The sequence below is a fragment of the Saimiri boliviensis genome, chromosome X (assembly GCF_048565385.1).
Source record: "Saimiri boliviensis isolate mSaiBol1 chromosome X, mSaiBol1.pri, whole genome shotgun sequence".
Classification (NCBI taxonomy): domain Eukaryota; kingdom Metazoa; phylum Chordata; class Mammalia; order Primates; family Cebidae; genus Saimiri; species Saimiri boliviensis.
The window spans coordinates 85,578,611-85,598,311 of NC_133470.1; the positions used below are offsets into that span (position 1 = coordinate 85,578,611).

General features: G+C 40.4%; 1 pseudogene; it reads right to left on the reverse strand.

The window, feature by feature from the left end:
- Window positions 1-3,601: 3,601 nt before the first annotated feature.
- On the reverse strand, window positions 3,602-16,938 carry LOC141582718 (chondrosarcoma-associated gene 2/3 protein-like; annotated as a pseudogene).
- Window positions 16,939-19,701: the final 2,763 nt, after the last annotated feature.

Here is a 19,701-nt window from a genome sequence, read left to right on the forward strand (position 1 = left end):
ATGCTAACTGATGTAACATGAATTAGTTATACTAACATCAGAGGACATAGAATTCAGAGCAAGGAATATTATCAGGAATTAAAAATAGATATTTCATAATGACAAAAGAGCCAATTTACCCAGAAGACATACTACTTCTAAATGTGTATGCACCTAATAATAGAGCTTCAAAATAAATGAAGCAAAAAACTTACAGGAGAAATAGATAAATCCACAATTGTATTTGGAAATGTCAATGGCTTTCTTTCAATAATCTATAGAACTAGTGCACAAACATCAATAAAAATACGGAAGACTTGAATAGCATTATCTGTGTTCATGACATAATTGACATCTACAGAACACTCCATCCAACAACATCAGTGTACACAGTCATGTCATATTTTTTTTTTTTTTGAGACGGAGTTTCGCTCTTGTTACCCAGGCTGGAGTGCAATGGCACGATCTCGGCTCACCGCAACCTCCGCCTCCTGGGTTCAGACAATTCTCCTGCCTCAGCCTCCCGAGTAGCTGGGATTACAGGCACGTGCCACCATGCCCAGCTAATTTTTGTATTTTTTTTAGTAGAGACGGGGTTTCACTATGTTGACCGGGATGGTCTCGATCTCTCGACCTCGTGATCCACCCGCCTCGGCCTCCCAAAGTGCTGGGATTACAGGCTTGAGCCACCGCGCCCGGCCATGTCATATTTTTTAAAGGTGCACATAGAACATTTGCCAGGATAGTCTATGTCCTGGGGCATAAAATAAGTCTGAGTAAATTAAAAGGATTGAAGAATAAAGGTATATTCCTGCACAGTAGCAGAATTAAGTTAGAAGTCAATAACAGAACTATATTTAGAAAATTCAAAAATATTTGGAAATTTAAAATTATACTTTTAAAATAATCCATACATCAAAGATAATTTGTCCCAAGGGAAATTTTAAAACTTTTGAAACTGAATTAAAATGAAACTGGATAAAGAAAATGTGGTACATACACACCATGGAATATTATGCAGCCATAAAAAAGCAGATCATGTTCTTTGCAGGGACATGTATGCAGCTGGCGGCCATTATCCTTAGTAAACTAACACAGGAACGGACAACCAAATACTGCATGTTATTTTTTATAAGTGGGAGCTACATGATGAGAATACATGGACACTAGGGAGGAACAACACACCCTGGGGCCTATTGGAAGCTGGAGGGTGGGAGGGGGAAAAGGAGCAGAAAAAACAACCCAACTATTGGGTACTAGGCTTAATACCTGGATAATGAAATAATCTGTACAACGAACTCCCATGACACAAGTTTACCTATGTAACAAACCTGCACATGTACCTCGAACTTAAAAGTTAAAAAAAAGAAAATACAACACCTCAAAAATTATGGCATGTAATTAAAGTAGTACTTAGAAGGACCTCTAAGTGCTTATATTGGAAAACCTTATGAAACTAGAAAAAGAAGAGCAAATTAAAGTCAATATAGGCTAATAAACAAACAGGAAAACCATGAAGAAAGCAATTATACTAAAAACTTAGGTCCTTGAAAAGATCAATAAATTCAGTAAATTTCTAAATCAACAGCTCAGAATGAAATGAGAGAATACACACGTTACCAATATCAGCAATCAGTTAGGTAACATAACCACAGATCCTAGAGCCATTAAAAAATAGTGAGAATATTGGCCGGGCACGGTGGCTCACGCCTGTAATCCCAGCACTTTGGGAGTCCGAGGTTGGAGGATTGCCTGAGGTCAGGAGTTCAAGATCAGTCTGGCCAACATGGTGAAACGCCATCTCTATAAAAAATACAAAATAGGTAGCTGGGGGTGGTGGCATGTGCTTGTAATCCCAGCTACTCAGGAGGCTAAGGTAGGGGACTTGCTTGAACCAGGGAGGTGGAGGTTGCAGTCAGCTGAGATCCTGCCACTGCACTCCAGCTTGGGCGACAGGGTGAGACTCCATCGAGAGAGAGAGAGAAGAGAGGGAGACAGAGAGAGAGAGAGAGAGAGAGAGAGAGAGAGAGAGAGAGAGAGAGAATATTATGAGCAAGGTTATGCTAAAAAGTCCAACTTACCACAAATAAACAAATTCCTTGAAGACACAAAGTACCAAGAAGGTAGTCTGAACTGCTATATATCTATTAAAGTAGTTGAATTAGTACTTAAAGTCTCTGTACTGATAAAACTCCAGTCTCAGACGACTTTACAGGTGAATTCTACCTGCTTAAGGAGGGAATGATACAATTCCACAAAACTTCCCAGAAAATTTAGGAGTGAATACTTACCAACACATTTTATGCAGCTTTATTTCTCTGATACCAAACACAAAGACTATACACACACAAAAATCTACACAACCAATATCTCTCATGAACTTAAACAAAATTTCTCAACAAAATATTCATAAACTGAATCCAGGCATATGCAAAAAGAATTATACACCACGACCAAGTTGAATTTATTGTGGTATGGAAGACTGGGTCAACACTTGAAACTCAATCATTGTAATCCAACATGTCAACAGGGTAAAGAAGGAAAATCATAGAAATTTAATTAAAAAAATAAAATTTGAAAAATAAAAATTTGAGGCAGAAACAAAAATTGGATAGAATTCAACATTCATTTATGATTTAAAAACTCTCAGCAAATTAGTAATAGAAATTACTGCAACTTGATAAAGAGCATGTACAAAAAAATCCTACAGATAAGATCATTACTTAAAGATGAAAGATTGAATGCTTTCCCCTTAAAATTAGGCAAGGATGATTGCTTTCAGCTCTTATTCAACGTAGTACTAGAAGCTCTAGATGCTGTAAAAAGGCAGAGAATCCACAGATGGCAGATAAGCACATGAAAAGATGTTCAACATCATTGCCCATTGGGAAATGCAAATCAAAACCTTAATGAAATATCACTGTAATCTCTCATAACAGCTTCAATAAAAAATAGTCACAATACTAAATGTTGGCAAGGATGTAGAGAAATTCCATCATTCCTATATTGAGAGACTGTAAAATGGTACAGTCACTCTGAAAAGGAGTTTAATAGTTTCTAATAAAACTAGATATGCAATTAGCATATGGCCCTAAAATTAGGCTATTGGACATTTATTACAGAGAAATAAAAACTTTAGGAGATTTGTCTTCAGTGTTCAACCTTGACGCACCCCTTATCTTCCGTGTCTGGCTGATTGTGAATTGTATGTCTAGCCCCAACCCTGGAATACCCACCTCCCTCCCTTCCCACACCCTTGCCTCTTCCTTCCTTCCTCCGTCCCCACCATCTAAGAACATGAAGACCCACACAGCATTTTACAACAGGTTCATTTTATTTTCATCACCCTGTAGGGCGCAAAATGTACTCTAGACCTCATTGGCTATTTCTCTGTGGGGTGGGGGCAGGTCAGACCTTTGGGGACTTCTCAGATAGATTTGAGGTCTCTGACCTTGCCCTGAAATTCCTGGCTTTGGAGGGAAATGCCGGAGATGGTGGATGTCTCCTGGCTTACTCGGTCCTGCAATGGTTCATTTTTATTGAGTTCCTCATTTAGCCGCTTGCAGTGGCCAGATAGTGTTGGCCTACTCCCCTCCTCAGGTTTACTTGAAGTGGTGGTCTTTTAGGGAGAGGTTTTCTTTTTTCTTTTTTCTTTTTTTTCTGGAACTCCCTGAAAGGGTTCTTTTTGCCTTCCAGGTTGTCTTGGGAACCTGGAAGGACAGCAGGGAGATCACAGAAGGGAATTGGTTTTGGGGAAGAAGATGGAAGAGGGGTGGGAACAGAAGCTTCCTGATAAGTGGTGCAGGCTGGGGTGGGGGTTATGCCAGGACAGGACAGGGTAGGAGTCAGAGCTTGAGTGGGCCGCTCACCTTGATAGGGCTTCTGGGCCTGGGTTGAGAGGGGCCTTCCTTTTTCCCTTTTCTTTGGTGTTGGTAGGTGGCTGCTAGACAACTGGACTGGAGGATCGTGGTTTCCTGGCCATCTTCATCACACCAGCATCTCTCATTAGTCTATTCCAGGCCTCCTGGCCTCACTATATATACCCCTCCCAGGACAATGACAAGACATAGCCCTGAGCTTTGATTGTTCAGGGGAGGATACTGGAAAGCCTAGACATACTGGTTGAAGTAAGGGGATAGTTATTTAGCACCCATAGAGATCCTTCCAAACTGACCTGTCACCCTGTTCATTTCTCCATCTTCAATTCTTGTGGGTCATGTAGCAGAGAGAGGGTGTCTCCTTCAGGTTTTCTTCCATGACCCACCCCATTCAGTGGTGTTAATACATTCTGTTCTCTGCCACCCTTTACCATTACCTAGTATTTGTATGTCTTACCTAAAAATCCCTGCATGGTAGTGTAGCTATATTTAGTCTTTTGTAGAAATGTGAATCATTCCATTTCCTGCCTACAAATTGCTTTCATGTGTCTTGAAGACCATCTGCTTCTTGGGTACCACCAGGGAACTGCCATTTCCCTCCTTTCCCAGTATCTACATAGCTCTTCTCAATTCTCTGTTTTCCAATCTGAAATCACTGCCTTCAGGCTGTCAGATGTATTCTAGCCTTGTTTCAAATATAGAGTCATGTTAATCTCTTTACATATAGTACCCGGGCTTGAGTTTTAACAGTGTGGGGAGGATGAGGCAGATATTCCTGTGTTAGCAGTTGTGCTGGGGATTTGCCTGTAAAAACTATAACCCAGGACTGATGAGTCTGTGATAGAGGGAGAGGAATTGTTCAACATTGTACTTGAGATTCTTTCCGGTACAATGGACCTGGACTGGAAGAGGCCTCCTGATTGGAAAGAGAGAAGTAAAATTGTCTTTTGCACAGACCACAAGATAATCTACGCAGAAAGTTCTATCAATCTAAAAAAATGCTTCTAAAACTAGTAATTGAATTTAGCAAGTTGAAGAGTAAAAGATCAGTATATGAAAATCCATTCATTGTGCTTGTATAAACTAACAACGAACAATTTGAAACTGAGATACACAACAGTGCAATTTAAAATAACTTTAGAAAATAAGAGTTACAAAGAGACAAATCTGGAAAATAATACCATGAATAAAAACTCAACATTATAATTCATTAGGAAAATGATACTCAAAATCATGATGAGATAACTACACACATTTTAGAATGGTTAAAATTGAAAAGATTTACTCCTTCCAAATGCTAGGAAGAATGTAAAACACTGGAACTTTCATATATACCGTGTGAGAATGTAAAATCATATAACCATCTTCAAAACAGTTTGGTAGTTCCTTAAAAAGTTAATCATACTCCTACCATATGATGCAGCTATCCCACTTCTAAGTATTTATGTAAATCTTTAAAAAATTTAAAATAGTCTATTGTAACAGACAGATCAGTGGTTGCTTGGGAATGGGGAGGAATTAGAAAGGGAAAAACCATTTGGGAATGATGGATGTGTTCACGATCTTTATTTTTTTAAATTTGTTTTTAGTTTTTTCCCAAATTTATTACAGTTGCAGGATTTTTCTTTGATATAAATTCTCTGATGTTGAACAGAGTTTGAGCAATTGTTTCAGGGTTTGTGTCTAATACAAAATGAGTGCAACAAGATCTGTGTTACAAGTAAAGTTACTATAACTCTCTTTATGTTTGGAATGTTTGTCTTTAAAATAAATCCACTTCAGCACTTTAAAGGCTTATATTTTCTGAATATTTTTTTTGAGAAAATTTGCACTTTTAATGCTTTTATTAAGTATAAACTCTCTTACTATCTTTATTGTGGTAATGGTTTCCCTGATGTATAAATATGAAAAAACTTGTCAAATTGTATACTTTGGGAAGTTTATTGTATATCAACTATATCTCATTAAAACTATTTTTAGAAATTATATTCTTTGAAAGTTGTCAGACTCAAAATGGAGTCACTAATATTAAAAAACCACTGACAAATATAGCTGCAAAAGGTTATGAAGGAAGGGTTCTCATGTAAGAATGACTGATAACAAAAGAGTCTGCAAAAACCACAACCTTGACAAAGGCCATTACAACCTTGTGCAAAAAGTACTTCTGTGAGGGCATCTGCCGAATGACTGCTTGTCCAGCCTTGGCCTGGCATCACCCCTGTTATTGATTTTTGTAGTCAATGATAATTATTTTCCTTTTCTTTTTCTTTTGAGAAAGGTTCTCACTCTGTCACCCAGGTTGAAGTGCATTGGCACAATCTCAGCTCACTGCAACCTCTGTCACCTGGGCTCAAGCCATCCTCACCTCAGCCCTTAAGTAGCTGGGACCACAGGAGTGCACCACCACGTCTGGCTAATATTTTGTATTTTTTATGGAGATGGGGTTTTGTCATGTTGGCCAGGCTGGTCATGAACTGAGCTCAGGCCATCTGCCCACCTCGGCCTCCCAAAGTGCTGGGATCACAGGCATGCACTGTCGCGCCTGGCCTAAGGATAATGATTTCAAAGCAATTATGTAATTCTCCTCATTTTTTCCTTTTAAAACCTTTGTCTTCCTTTACCTCTCTCAACACGCATCATTTACTATGGCACATGTAATCCCAATGCAGTGCTCTATTCCCAAATTTTCTTTAAAGAGCCTCTCTCTGCATATTTAGGTTGACAATTCCCTGAAGAGGAAAAGAACTTTTGAAAAAATAAGGATAAAAGATTTAGGGGAGAACATTTCTTTTTCTTTTCTTTTTTTTATTGCATTTTAGGTTTTGGGGTACATGTGAAGAACATGCAAGATTGTTGCATAGGTACACACATGGCAGTGTGCTTTGCTGCCTTCCTTCCCTTCACCTGTATCTGTCATTGGGGAGAACATTTTATCACAGAAATTATATAGGTATACTGGAGTAAGGTGGTGATAATAATCAAGATTGGCTTCTATCAGTTTTATTGTTTTAAAATTCTCTGTAGGGATTCAACTTCTACTTCTGGGAAGATGGAGTACACATCCTTTCTCCTATTCATCCTGCTAAGCACAGCTAAATGCCCAGAATATTATACATAAAACAGGGAGTAAGAAGGGTCTGAGTGGTAGAGAAACGAGGTAGACTGGCTAGGGACCTTGGAATCCAAGGATCAACACAGTGGTGAGTTCCCTCTGTTTTTTTTTTATGCCTTACATATCACAGAAATGGAACTAAATAAGCCAACAGGTACAGGGAGTTGAGGGGAGAAGCCTCAACAAAAGCCTTCTCTCCATAACCAAAAAATAAAAACAAGAAAAGGGCAACCTAGCGAGACAGAAGACTTTTAAAGACTAACTGCTCTACTCTCACCAAACACCAACACATACAAAAAAACGATGGCCCCACTCACATCCACACCAGCAAAGGCTAAGAGGGGGGCCTAGACTGCCACTCTCACCAGGCTATACCAAGGGCTCCAAATACCCCTTCACCACCACTAGAGTGGTGTCCAAGATGACTGAGTAGAGCGCTTGGGCTTTTATTCCCAGCATGTGGTAATGAAGCATTTCCCTCCCCACAGCATGTTGTTTATACAGCTCACCTACATTTCCACCCAATGATAACATCTTGCCCCTTCCTCTCCTGGCTGGAATGTCATCAGAGGAGGCCTCATAAAAAGTGAGGACTTTCACCACTGTCCAGTAATAATGAGGCCATCCCTACAATGTGTGGTGTCAGCAGAGGACACATGGGGAACAGTAATGAGAAACACCCACCCCTCCCAGACAAGGAGGTATCAGTAGAGCCCTAGTATAGGGCCAGAATTCGCACCCAAATCCAGCAGTAATGAGGGGATTCCCACTTTGGTGTCAATGGAGGCCAAGTGAGGAACTTAATCTTCCGTTCTTACATGTCAGTAATGAAGTAATGCTCTGTCTCTCTTCCTAGAGTGATGTCTGAGAAAGCCAGCTAAAACACAAGGTTTAAATAAGAACCAGAATAGTATGACTTAACCAAAATATCAATAGCTCAATCAAAAACCATTCACATAACAGAAACAGGAAGATCTTGGCTGAATAAAAACACACAGTCAGTACATGTTAATGCCAAGACAATGAACATTGAGAATTATCTGACAAAGATTTTAAATCGAATGCTTTAAAAATGCTTCAACATGCAATTATAAACACACCTGAAACAACTGGAAAAAATAGAATATCTCAGCAAAGAGGTAGCATATATAAAGAAAAATCAAGTGACATTTTTAAAACTGAAAAAAAAAAGCAATAACTAAAATGAAAAACTTAATGGATGGGCTCAAAAGCAGAATGGAGATGATGGAGAAAAGAATCAGTGAACTTAAAGACAGAACAATAGAAATTTCCCAGTCTGAACAACAGGAAAAAAATACATCAGTATAAAAATGAGCAGAGCCTCAGAGATCTGTGGGACCATGATGAAAGATTGAACATTCATGTCACTAGAATCCCAGAAACAGAAGAGAAAGAGAATAGGGCCGAAGAGGTCCTCAAAGAAATAATGGCTTAATGCTGTCCAAGTTTAGCAACCTTCATAAACCTATAGATTCAAGAAACTCAGTGAATCCAAGGAGAATAAATCTAAGTCAAGATACATCATAGTCAAACTTCTGAAAATTAAAGAAAAAAATTCTTGAAAGCAGTGAGAGAGAAGTTAGATCTTAGTTTAGAGGGAAAATGTTTCAAATGACAGCGAGTTTTGTAACAGAAACCGCGAAGTCCAGAAGAAAAAAGTACAACATCTCTCAAGAGCTGAAAGAAAAGCATGGTCAATACACCTTTGCATATAGCAAAAATACCTTTCAGGAATGAAGGGAAAATCAAGATATTCCCAAATTAAGGAAAACTAATAGACCTTGTCACCAGGAGATCTTTAGATGAGTGGCTAGAGGAAGTTCCCTAAACAGGAAGGAAATGATAAAAAGGGTAATGGGGAATTGGGACATCAGGAAGGAAGAAAGAACATGGTAAACAAAATGTGGATAAATACAATAGACTTTCTGTCTTCTTTGAGTTTTCTAAGTTATGTTTGACAGTTGAAGCAAAAATTATAGGATGTATCTTAAGAGGTATCTTAAATGCATGTATAAGAAATACTTAAGGCAACCACATCATAAATGGAGAAGGGTAAAGGGATATGAAAGGAGGTGAGGTTTACTACACTTCACTTGAACTGGTAAAATGTTGACAACAGTAGAGTGAGATAAGCTAGGTATATATAATAGCTAAGCAACCACTAAAAAGGATATACAGTTGTAAGTTGACATTCCTATTTTAACAAGAAAATGCTTGACAAACTGAAATTTTTTTCTTACACCCATCAGAGGACTGAGATTGCAGGGCAAACTATGGACTGAAAATGTGGAGAGACCGGTGCATGCAAAGAACAGGTAAGATCTGCTTACCTGTAGCAGAAGCTACTGGAACCATAAACTGGTAAGAACATCTAAATGGTGATTTTGATGAATTTCCAAAAGCTGAGTGTGGGGTAATGTAAGCGATAAACTACCTGGGGCTGCAGTCTTAAGGGGCAAACATTATGGGCTTTATCTCCAAAAACCCCACCGTATTCTCACAGTGAAGATCTGAGAAAAGTGGCCCTGTGGATCTGGCAGGGGGAGGCAAAGAGAAACCACTGTAAAAGAAATGCCCAAGATTTTCCTCCTACACCTCTGAGGTTGTATACCCCATTCTGGCTACAAGATAGGCTAACTGTACCTGAGACACTGAAGCCAAAGCTGAGGAAGAAAGCAAACTTCACAAGAGCTGAGTTGGGCCTTGGCACAGCAAATCTGGAGATGACCCATACTTTCAGTGAACTCACTCACAAAAACACAAACAAAGCTCTTTGACAGGCATCCCCAAACTTTTTACACAGGAGGCCAGTTCACTGTCCCTCAGACAGTTGGAGGGCCGCCACATACTGTGCTCCTCTCACTGACCACCAATGAAAGAGGTGCCCCTTCCTGAAGTGCGGCGGGGAGCCAGATAAATAGCCTCAGGGGGCCGCATGCGGCCCGTGGTCTGTAGTTTGGGGACGCCTGCCTTTGAGAATCTCAGGTTTCCTTAATACTGCTGAGGGCCCTGTTAAGAGTGAGGGCAGCTAAAAGAAAGTACATGGAGAAGAGGTGGGGCAGGCATTGATCTAAGTGTGTGCTGATCATAGGTAGATGAGATGATCAAGATGGTGCCCTTCCTCCTGTAAGGCCCTCTTAGTCCATCACCCTGGGGCTCATTTTGGGTGATTCCATTCTCATTCAGAGGCTGTCAGCCTGAAGCATTTCCAACCAGAAGCTCCAGATCCCATTTTGATCGTGGAGAGTCTTCATTAAGACACTTCCATGACCCAACTTCCCAGACTAGTGGTAGTTCACATGGTGGAGGAAAGGCCCTCCAACCAGCATCACTGGTGGCTCCCCATCCATGGAAGAAAATCAAGGTGAACTTGAGTTTAGCTATGACCACTTAGACACAACACCAAAAGCATGACTAATGAAGAAAAAAAATGGGTAAGTTTTTTTAATGTCTAAAAAATAGACATTATTAAAATTAATAACTACTCACTGAAAAACACTGTTATTAAAATCCTGCCCAGATCGGTGGCAGTTCATGTGCTTATGGGGAAAGCACTCCATTCCTAGAGGCCCTCTGCCCACTGTGGAATTAGTTCAGGCTCATCCCATGATACTTGTCTTCTCCACACTTAGAGTACCTCTGATCTCAGAAAGGAGAGAGATCCTGTCCCTTTCTCCATTAAGTACTCCAGGTCCCACTAGTGGGGGTCTACAGTGAGCATTTTCTGCCAAGGAGCAGATCTGGGGGATACCTTGCAATGAGCAAAAAAGGAGACAGGCCAAGGCCCCTAAACCTGTTCCCACCAAAGGCTCTCACCCAGATGAGGAGGCAGGTACCACTTTACTCCCATCACATATGGACAACCTGACACTGCCTCTAAGTTGATAGAGGCCTCCTGGGCCTGGTCAGGGTGTTAGTCCAACAAGCCTTGCCAAGAGTCTCAGGAACCATTATCATTTCTCTGAGCTCCAGGGCTCTAGAGATCAGCAGGATCTGTGGTGAGAGACGGAATAACAAATCAGTGGTCCAGGTAGCCTTCTCCTAAGCTCTGTCTAGCTACCAGGTCTAGCTCTTTGAAAATGAAGACCCCTGAAGGTAGGAAGGTCATCTACATCAGAGACAAGGGGCAGAGGAGCTGCCATTTCCTCTCTTCCTCCTTGACTCGTATCACCTCCATCCTTTCTGGTACTGACTAATGTCCCTACCTTCTCTCACTTCTTTCCCTTCCAGCATTACTGATGCCCTCCTTGACCCATCTGCTGGCTCGCTAGATAACAGAAACATACAAAGGCTCATTTTTACCATTACATGTATTTTCTGTATATTTGAAAAGTTACAGCAAACCTTTAAAAAGTAGTTCTTTAATCCTCCTGGAATTAATTTTTGTGTGTCATTCCAAAGAGGGTTCCTGTTACATTTTGTTTTCTACACGAATATTTAGTTGTTTCACTGTCAATTATTAAAAGTTATAGCTTTCTTATTGCCCTATCTCTGCTGCTCTTTTTTTATATATAAATCAAGGGTCCATGCATTAAGTAGGTATGTTTCAGGAATCTCTAATCGTCTCCATTGTCCTATTTGTTACACTTTGTACCCGTACTACAAATTCTGTATCACTATAGCTTTCTAGTCATTCTTACTATCTGATAGAGGAACTCCTCTTATCTTCTATTATCTCAAGAATGTCTCGGCTATGCTTGGCCTATTGCATGCTGTGTTAGTCTGTTCTCACATTGCTCGACTGGATAATTTATGAGGAAAAGAATTGTAATTGGCTCATGGTCTCCTAGATAACCATAACAACAGAAACAGCTCAATTCCCAGAGGAAACTACAGTAGGATCTGAGTTCCAAATAGTAACACAAATAACTACCAAACATTAAAGATCTAATATATGCCAGGCCCTGAGCCAAGTGCTTTACTTACATTACACACACCCTGACAGTTCTATAAGACAGACTTTATCAATCCTGCTTCACAGATGAAGAACCTGATGCTCATGGAGGTTGATAATTTCCCCATAATTACATGGCTAATAAGCAACAGGGCTGGGACTGTATCCCTGCTAGATTGGGGTGGGCCCCAATCCAATATGACTGGTGTCATTATAAGAAGAGGACATTAGGACACAGACACACACACAGAGGAAAGACCATGTGAAGACACAGGAGGAGAATAGCCATCTACAAGTCAAGGAGAGAGGCCTCAGGAGACCTCAACCCTGCCCACACTTTGAGCTTGAACTTGGAGCCTCCAGGACTCAGAAAATACATTTCTGATGCTTAAGCTCCCCCGCAGTCTGTGGTACCTTATTATGGTAGCTAAAGCAGACTAATACATGGTCTGAATTCATCTGAGTGTATGTCATTCCTTCTCGTCCCAACCTGAAGCAGACCTCGGTCTTGCTATTAACTTCTCAGGAATCTATGTCTCCCAGGCAACCAAAAGAAAGACCCTGTGGTCAAGCTACCAAAAATAGGCCTAAAGAATTGTTATGGACTGAAATGTGCACCCTCCCAAAAATTTATATGTTGAAGTTCTAAATTCCAATGTGATGGTCTGGAGATGGGAACTTTGGGAGATAATTAGGATCAGATGAGGTCCTGAAAGCGTAGGCCCTCATGATAGGATTAGGGTCTATATTAGTTCATTCTTGCATTGCTATAAAGAAATACCTGAGAGTGGGTAATTTATTAAAAAAATAGATTTAATTGGCTTACAGTTTGCAGGATATATAGGAAGCATGGCAGCATCTGCTTCTGGAGAGGCCTTAGGGAGCTTTTACTTACAGCAAAAGGCAATACTAGTAGGCACTTCACTTGGTGAAAGCAGGAGCAAGAGACAGAGGGGACATTGCCACACACTATTAAATGACCATATCTTGTGAAAAATCACTCACTATCATATGCACAGTACCAAGGTGATGGTACTAAACCATTAAGGAGAAATCTGCCCCCATGATGCAATCATCTCTTACCAGGCCCCACCTCCAATGTTGCAGATTACAATTCAGCATGAGATTTGGTAGAGACACTGATCCAGACCATATCAGTGTCTTTATAGGAAGAAATACCAGAGAGCTCGCACTTTTCTTCTATTTCTGTCTCTGTCATGTGAGGACTCACAGAGAAGGTGGGCATCTATAAGCCAGAAAGAGAGCCCTCACCAGACTCCCACCATACTGGCATTCTGATATCTGGTTTCCCAGCCTCCAGAACTGGGAGAAAATACATTTCTATTGTGTAAGACCCCCAGGCTATAGCATTTTGTTACAGCAGCATGAAATAACTAAGGCAAGAAGGAAGATGACTATGAGAACCAACACAATTTAGGAATTGCCTGTGGTTCCTTGAGACCCAATTCTGTCCATGTGCCAGCATTTCTATGCATTCCCAGCACTTCCCTGAATTATACCACACTTCCCCATGGTCTTGCCCCATATGCCTGCCTATCCAATTCTGGAATCTAGCTTGCTGCTAAGTTCTTCACAGTTGCATCCTTTAAAGGCTGCGCCTTACTTCCAGTGGAACAGCCAAGAGTCACCTGCCCTTCTCCTAATATAGAGCATTTCTACTTTCTGCAGAAGTTCCCTGATTGTCCCTGTTCCTCGAACTGGGGCCCCTCTAATAGCAAAAATCCATTTGACTTTGAATAGTGACCTTTAGATATCTGATCATCCTATTGGTTGTCTTCAACACATTACATATATATTATTGTACTTTAGGTTCTGGGGTACACATGCAGATCATGCAGGATTGTTGCATAGGTACATACATGGCAATGTGGTTTGCTGCCTCCATTCCCCCATCACTTATATCTGGCATTTCTTCCCAGGTTATCTCTCCCCAACCTCCCTACCCACCACTGTCCCTTCCCTAGTCCCCCCCAACAGACCCCAGTGTGCGATGCTCCACTCCCTGTGTCCGTGTGTTCTCATTGTTCAACACATTCTTAAAATGTTTTCCAGATGAGCTGTTCAGTAGGTCTGATTTTGACTTATCAGTTCCTGGGATACAATCCTGAAGTTAGAAAGTGTTTGAAACCATCCTATATTTACAGTAGGATTTCAATAAGATGTCTCATTTGAAACTGGCCACAGAGCACATACATAGATGGTCAAGAGCCAAAGCCTCTTGTATTAGCCCAGGCTGCCATAACAAAGTACCATAGAGTGGGTATCTTAAAAAATAGACAGATGTTTCTCACATTTCTGGAAGATGAGAAGTTTGAGATCAAGGTACGAGCAGATTTGATGTTTAGTGAGGGTCTCTTCCAAGCTTGTAGATAGCTACCTTCTCTGTGTGTCCTCATATGGCAGAAATAAGGACTACAAGCAAGCTCTCTCATGTCTCTTATAAGAGCGGTAATCCCATCATGAAGGTCCCACCTTAATGACCTCATCTAACTCTAATTACTTCCAAAGGCCTCATCTACAAATATATCACATTGGGTCTTAGGATTTTCCTCTCTTGATTTTGGTGGGGGCAGGGACACAGTTCAGTTAATAACATCTCCTTCATAAGTGATAGATGAAGAAAGACTGTGGAAATCACTGTGGGGCAAATATCTACTGAAGCTGAATTCCAAAAACCCTGAAGTCCTCCTAGGAGATGAAAAACAGCTCCTTGGTAGGCATGCTGATTAAAAATGAAAAATAAATCAAAAAATGAAAAAATGAAAAAAACCTCTTTTGCCACTACTTTTGGTCCATGTATTTGTCCCAAAGGAAAGGCATAGTTTTCCATGTGTCTAATGGTATCTGAACAGATGTTCGGGTAACAGTAGGATACCAGAGACTCACAGGTTAGGGTTTTGCCCATAAATTTAAAGGAATGAGAAATTCTCAGCTTACTAAGAATATGTCCTCAGCCTATTGCAAAGGATAGTGCAGAAAAGTGCTAGTACGTGAATAAATCCCTGCTGAGATATACACAATCCTTAGAAAACTACATGTGATCCTGTATTTGAAAGCATCTGTCATACACTCTGCACTTAAAAAACGTTGGAGAACTTAAAAAAATCTGGTTTCCTCAGAAACTCCTCCCACCAATGAAAAGGCTGTTGTCATATCAAATCATAATAGTTCATTTTTTGTTGAGTACCTATTATGTAACAGTTTATGGGAGAAACTATAATGCTCATTCACATCTCATCTACTTCCTGGACACATGGGAACAGTACAGTCCATTTGCAGTTAGGAAGGGTCATGTGACAACCCCTTACCACTGAAACATGAGCAGAAGCATTGTTTGTCACGTCCAGATATTTGAGAGCCAGTGTGCCATTTCCATGCTTTCTCCCTCCATCTCATAGTAAACATGACAGCCTCATGTTGAGATGGTGGAATCACAAGGTGAAAGCTGCCTGTATCCCTGGGTTATGTGAGAGTAGAGAGGCCCTGTCAAACCACATTAGGAATACGTGCACATAAAATAAACTTGTGCTTTGTCAGGTCACTCAAATTCCAGGGTGTGTCCACTGCAAAAGCTAGCAGTTATTTTGACTATTACACAGCTACTATTTTTGCTGTTAAACTTATTTAGATATTTTAGTTAAAAAGATAATAATGCCTATATTCTTGTTGTGGAAAAATTCTAAAATACAGAATTCACAATACTTCTCTGTATAATGTTCCTCCACAATTCAGCTCACACCTCAAAGGTCACCACAATCAGCAATCTACTGTGCAGTATTCTATTTTATTTTATATATTTTTTGTTTTAGCTTGTTTTTGAATGCATTTATTTCACAAATCTGTTCATTAAGAACTATAAAAATGTTTGTATCACCTTTTGTGTTTGTATAAATTAAATCAACAATAATTTCAGTCACAATTAGTAGTCACAATAATTTTTCCCCTTTCTACAGGGTGCATATTCAGGGGGCCTTCAAAAAGCTCAAGGAAAATTGAATTAAAAGATAAAAATAAAAAATAGGAATGATATTTCTGAACATAAAATATATCAAGTTCAAAACAGTTTTGTTAGTGATGATATCAGCTATTTAGTCCATTCCTAAAGAACTGAGAGACCTGGGAATTTGACCATATCAATGCAGTCCTTTTACAGTATTAACCAAAGAAAAATGAGTGTCCTTTAAAAAATTCTCAAGATTTGAACTGTGAACATTTGTGTTATTGCTGAAATGAGTAAAGACTTTGGGGGACTGTTGGCAAGGTAGAATTGGTTTTGAAATGTGAAGACATGATATTTGAGAGGGGCCACAGGCAGAATAATATGGCTTGGCTCTGTGTCTCCACTTAAATCTCATCTTGTAGCTCCCAATATTCCCACATGTTGTGGGGGGGACCCAGTGGGAGATAACGGAATCATGGAGTTGGGTCTTTCTCATACTGGTCTTGTGATAGTGAATAAGTCCCAAGAGATCTGATGGTTTTAAAAACGAGAGTTTCCCTACACAGCTCTCCCTCTCTTTGCCTGCTGCCATCTGTGTAAGATGTGATTTGCTCCTCCTTGCCTTCCACCATGATTGTGAGGCTTACCCAGCCACGTGGAACTGTAAGTCCATTAAACCTCTTTCTTTTGTAACTTGCCCCTTCTTGGGTATGTCTTTATTGGCAGTGTGAAAATGAACTAATACAGAGAGGTTACCATACTTCATTTCAAGGTTTACAAATTAACAGTAATCACTATAGTGTGCAATTGTCATAATTATAGAAATATACCAATGAAAGAGAATAAAGTCCAGGAATAGATCCACATGTACACACATATATAGAAAAGCCAAATATTGATAAAGATAATTATCTCATGTGATTATGAGGTCTGGATATATCTCAAATCTGTAAGGCAGGCCAGCTGGCTAGAAACTCAGACAGCACTGTTATGTTAGTCTTGTGGTAGAATTCCTTTTCCAGGAAACCCTGGTCTTTCATCATCCAGTTGAAGGTGTTAAACCTTCAACTAATTGGATGAGGCCCATCCACATCATGGAGGTTAAACTGCTTTACTTAAAGTCAATTGATTGTAAATGTTGATCACATCTACAAAATACCTACATAGCAACATCTAGACTCCTGTTTGACTACACAGCTGAGCACTATAGCCTAGACAAGTTGACATAATACTAACCATTGCATGTATCTTGCACTGTACAAAAATGTAACTCAAAATGAACCACAGACTTAAATGTCAAAATAACATTTTTTTTCTAGGAGAAAATGAAAGAAATATTGTGTTACCTGGAATTATGCCTTAGTCAGGTCAATCTGCCATAAAAACATGTCATGGACTAAGTAGCTGAAACAACAGAAATTAATTTTTTTTCACACTTTTGAAGTCTGGAAGCCCCAGATAAAGGAGTGGTGAATTAGTAGAATATTAAATGAATAAACAGGCTCTGCCCAAGGAAGTAATATATGATTTAACATTAGATAAAATACTGTTTCATTGTAATTCCTTACACACAAAATAGTGGAGAAAAAAATTTTGATCCTGGCAATGGGTACAGAAAAAGCTTTTTAAAGAAATTTAATGTGAGTTCATGGTAAAACATATTTAGTTAACCTTTATTGAAAAATAACTTCCATTTCTAAACTCAACAGCAAACGTAGTTAAATGTGAAACGTTCGAAGAATTATTAAAGTCAGGAATGAGAAGCAGATGTAGGCTATTACCTCTACATTTCAAATCAGGATTGAGACACAAAGATCTAGAAGTAACAAAATAAAAAAGTGGTATGAATATTGGAAAAACATATAACTTTTAGTGATAATACCATTATCAGTCTTGAAAATTCAAAGGAAAAGGTGTGTGGAACATTCAAGTGCATGGTCCTTCAGCACAAGGTGTAAAACAGATTACTAAACCAAAATGAGAATCTTCGCCTCATGAAAGCAATAACCAACTAGAACAATTAATAGACAATATGCCATTTGCGATAGCAACAAAATCCAAGAAATACCTGAAAAGAAGTCTACCAAAAATGCACAAGGTCTTTGTAGAGGCAACTATCAAAGTATAATGACATATTCAGGTAAAAAGAGTTTGAAATAAATATGGCATAACATACTCATTCATAGGGAACACAACGTTGTAAAAATGTAAACTCTGCTTAAATTATTTACAGTTTAGTGCCTTACCTGTAGCTGTCGACATTAGAATCAACTTTGGGTTGCTGTGCTCTGCTTCTCAAATCAACACTGGAAATTTATAGAATGGAAAAAGAAAGAAAAAAACCAGTATCAGCAACAAAATTCATGCAACAAAAGAGAGAAAACCCCTGGGTGAGACTGAAGACTGTGTTGAGCTGGTACTTGTGTTTGACACTTGCAGTGACGGTTGGACAGGAGTTGGCGGCAGGGATGTTGGAGAGGTTTGTAGCCTACCTAGACAGCAGATGACACAATGGGTAGAAGAAAGGTTTCGCAATTTCCACTTCACTTCATTGCACAAAGTGAGGCAGCCCCTGAAACCACGATGCCAAGAGCCCTAGTGTAATAATAGCAGGATACTAGGTTCTGCTAATAACAACCTGAAACCAACATAGTGGGAGAGGAATTACATTTTAAGAAAATTCTTCCAACAGAACATAAAGAATGGAATAGAAGTAGAGTAGGATATCAGAGTGCGTCATGCATGCTAAGGGTAGCTATTCCGTCATAGAAATAAATATATAAATTGCTACATATGTATATATATATATATATATATATATATATATATACACACACACACACATACACTTGGAAGATACGTAAACCATATTTCGTTGATTGAGAGAATAAATCATTTAGGACCAAAGGTTTGCCAAGTGTAGCTCTGGCTGGGAGAAGTCCCCATGGGAAGGTGTGCGTCTTCTCCCAGAGGTCACTACAACCGAGGGAGCACCTGACCTGGGACCCGCAGCCATTCTTTGCAAGGGGTGCAGCTGCGCAAATGCTCAGAGGTGATCAAAAGAACATCTCCCACCCATCACTTCATCAAAGAGCCAGGAGTGAGGAAGAGGACCCTCCTAGGTGAGGATTGAGGGTCCACCCTCCCCACATAGAGGGACCACGGGATCCAGCCTATACCCCACCCGGCTAACCCCAGCCGCTTAAGTTACAGGGAACTCTAGGGTCAGAGCTCCAGTGACCAGGGCAGAGCTGGTTAGAAGAGGGCAGGGCCCAGGCTCTGCCAGGAATCAAGGTCAGGGCCCTGAGAGGGCAATCCACACTTAACCCCCACCCCATCCCCCAACACCAACTGCATTCACATCCCCACCACCACTACCATCCTGGTAGAATCTGAGATTTGCCCCTGCTATCAACCCACGGAAGCTCCGGCAACGGCTGCCAGACACGCGGATCCTGATGTCCACATCTACGGCTAAGGGAGAGAAGGGGTTCGGTATCATGATCCCTGCCTTTGGGAAGCAGACGAAGTGCCCAGGCCTCCTGGGAGACAACGAAGGCCCGAGGGGACCCAGTGTACCAGACTGGGGGCCCACTCTACCCCTGTCTCAAACTGAGGCACCTTCTCATTCATCCCCCAGGAATCTGAGGGATCAGATCCAGTTCAGCAGGGGGTTGAGGCCCAGCCCTGTGAGGAGTCAAGGGGAGGAACAAAAGGGAGGACTGAGGGGACCTTGGAGTCCAGATCAGTGGGGACCTTGGCCTGGAGGATCCTGGGCACAGTGGCCGAATGTGCAGCATGCTCACTGCACCTTCAGGGTGACAGAGAGTTGAGGGCTGTGGTCTGAGGAGTGGAA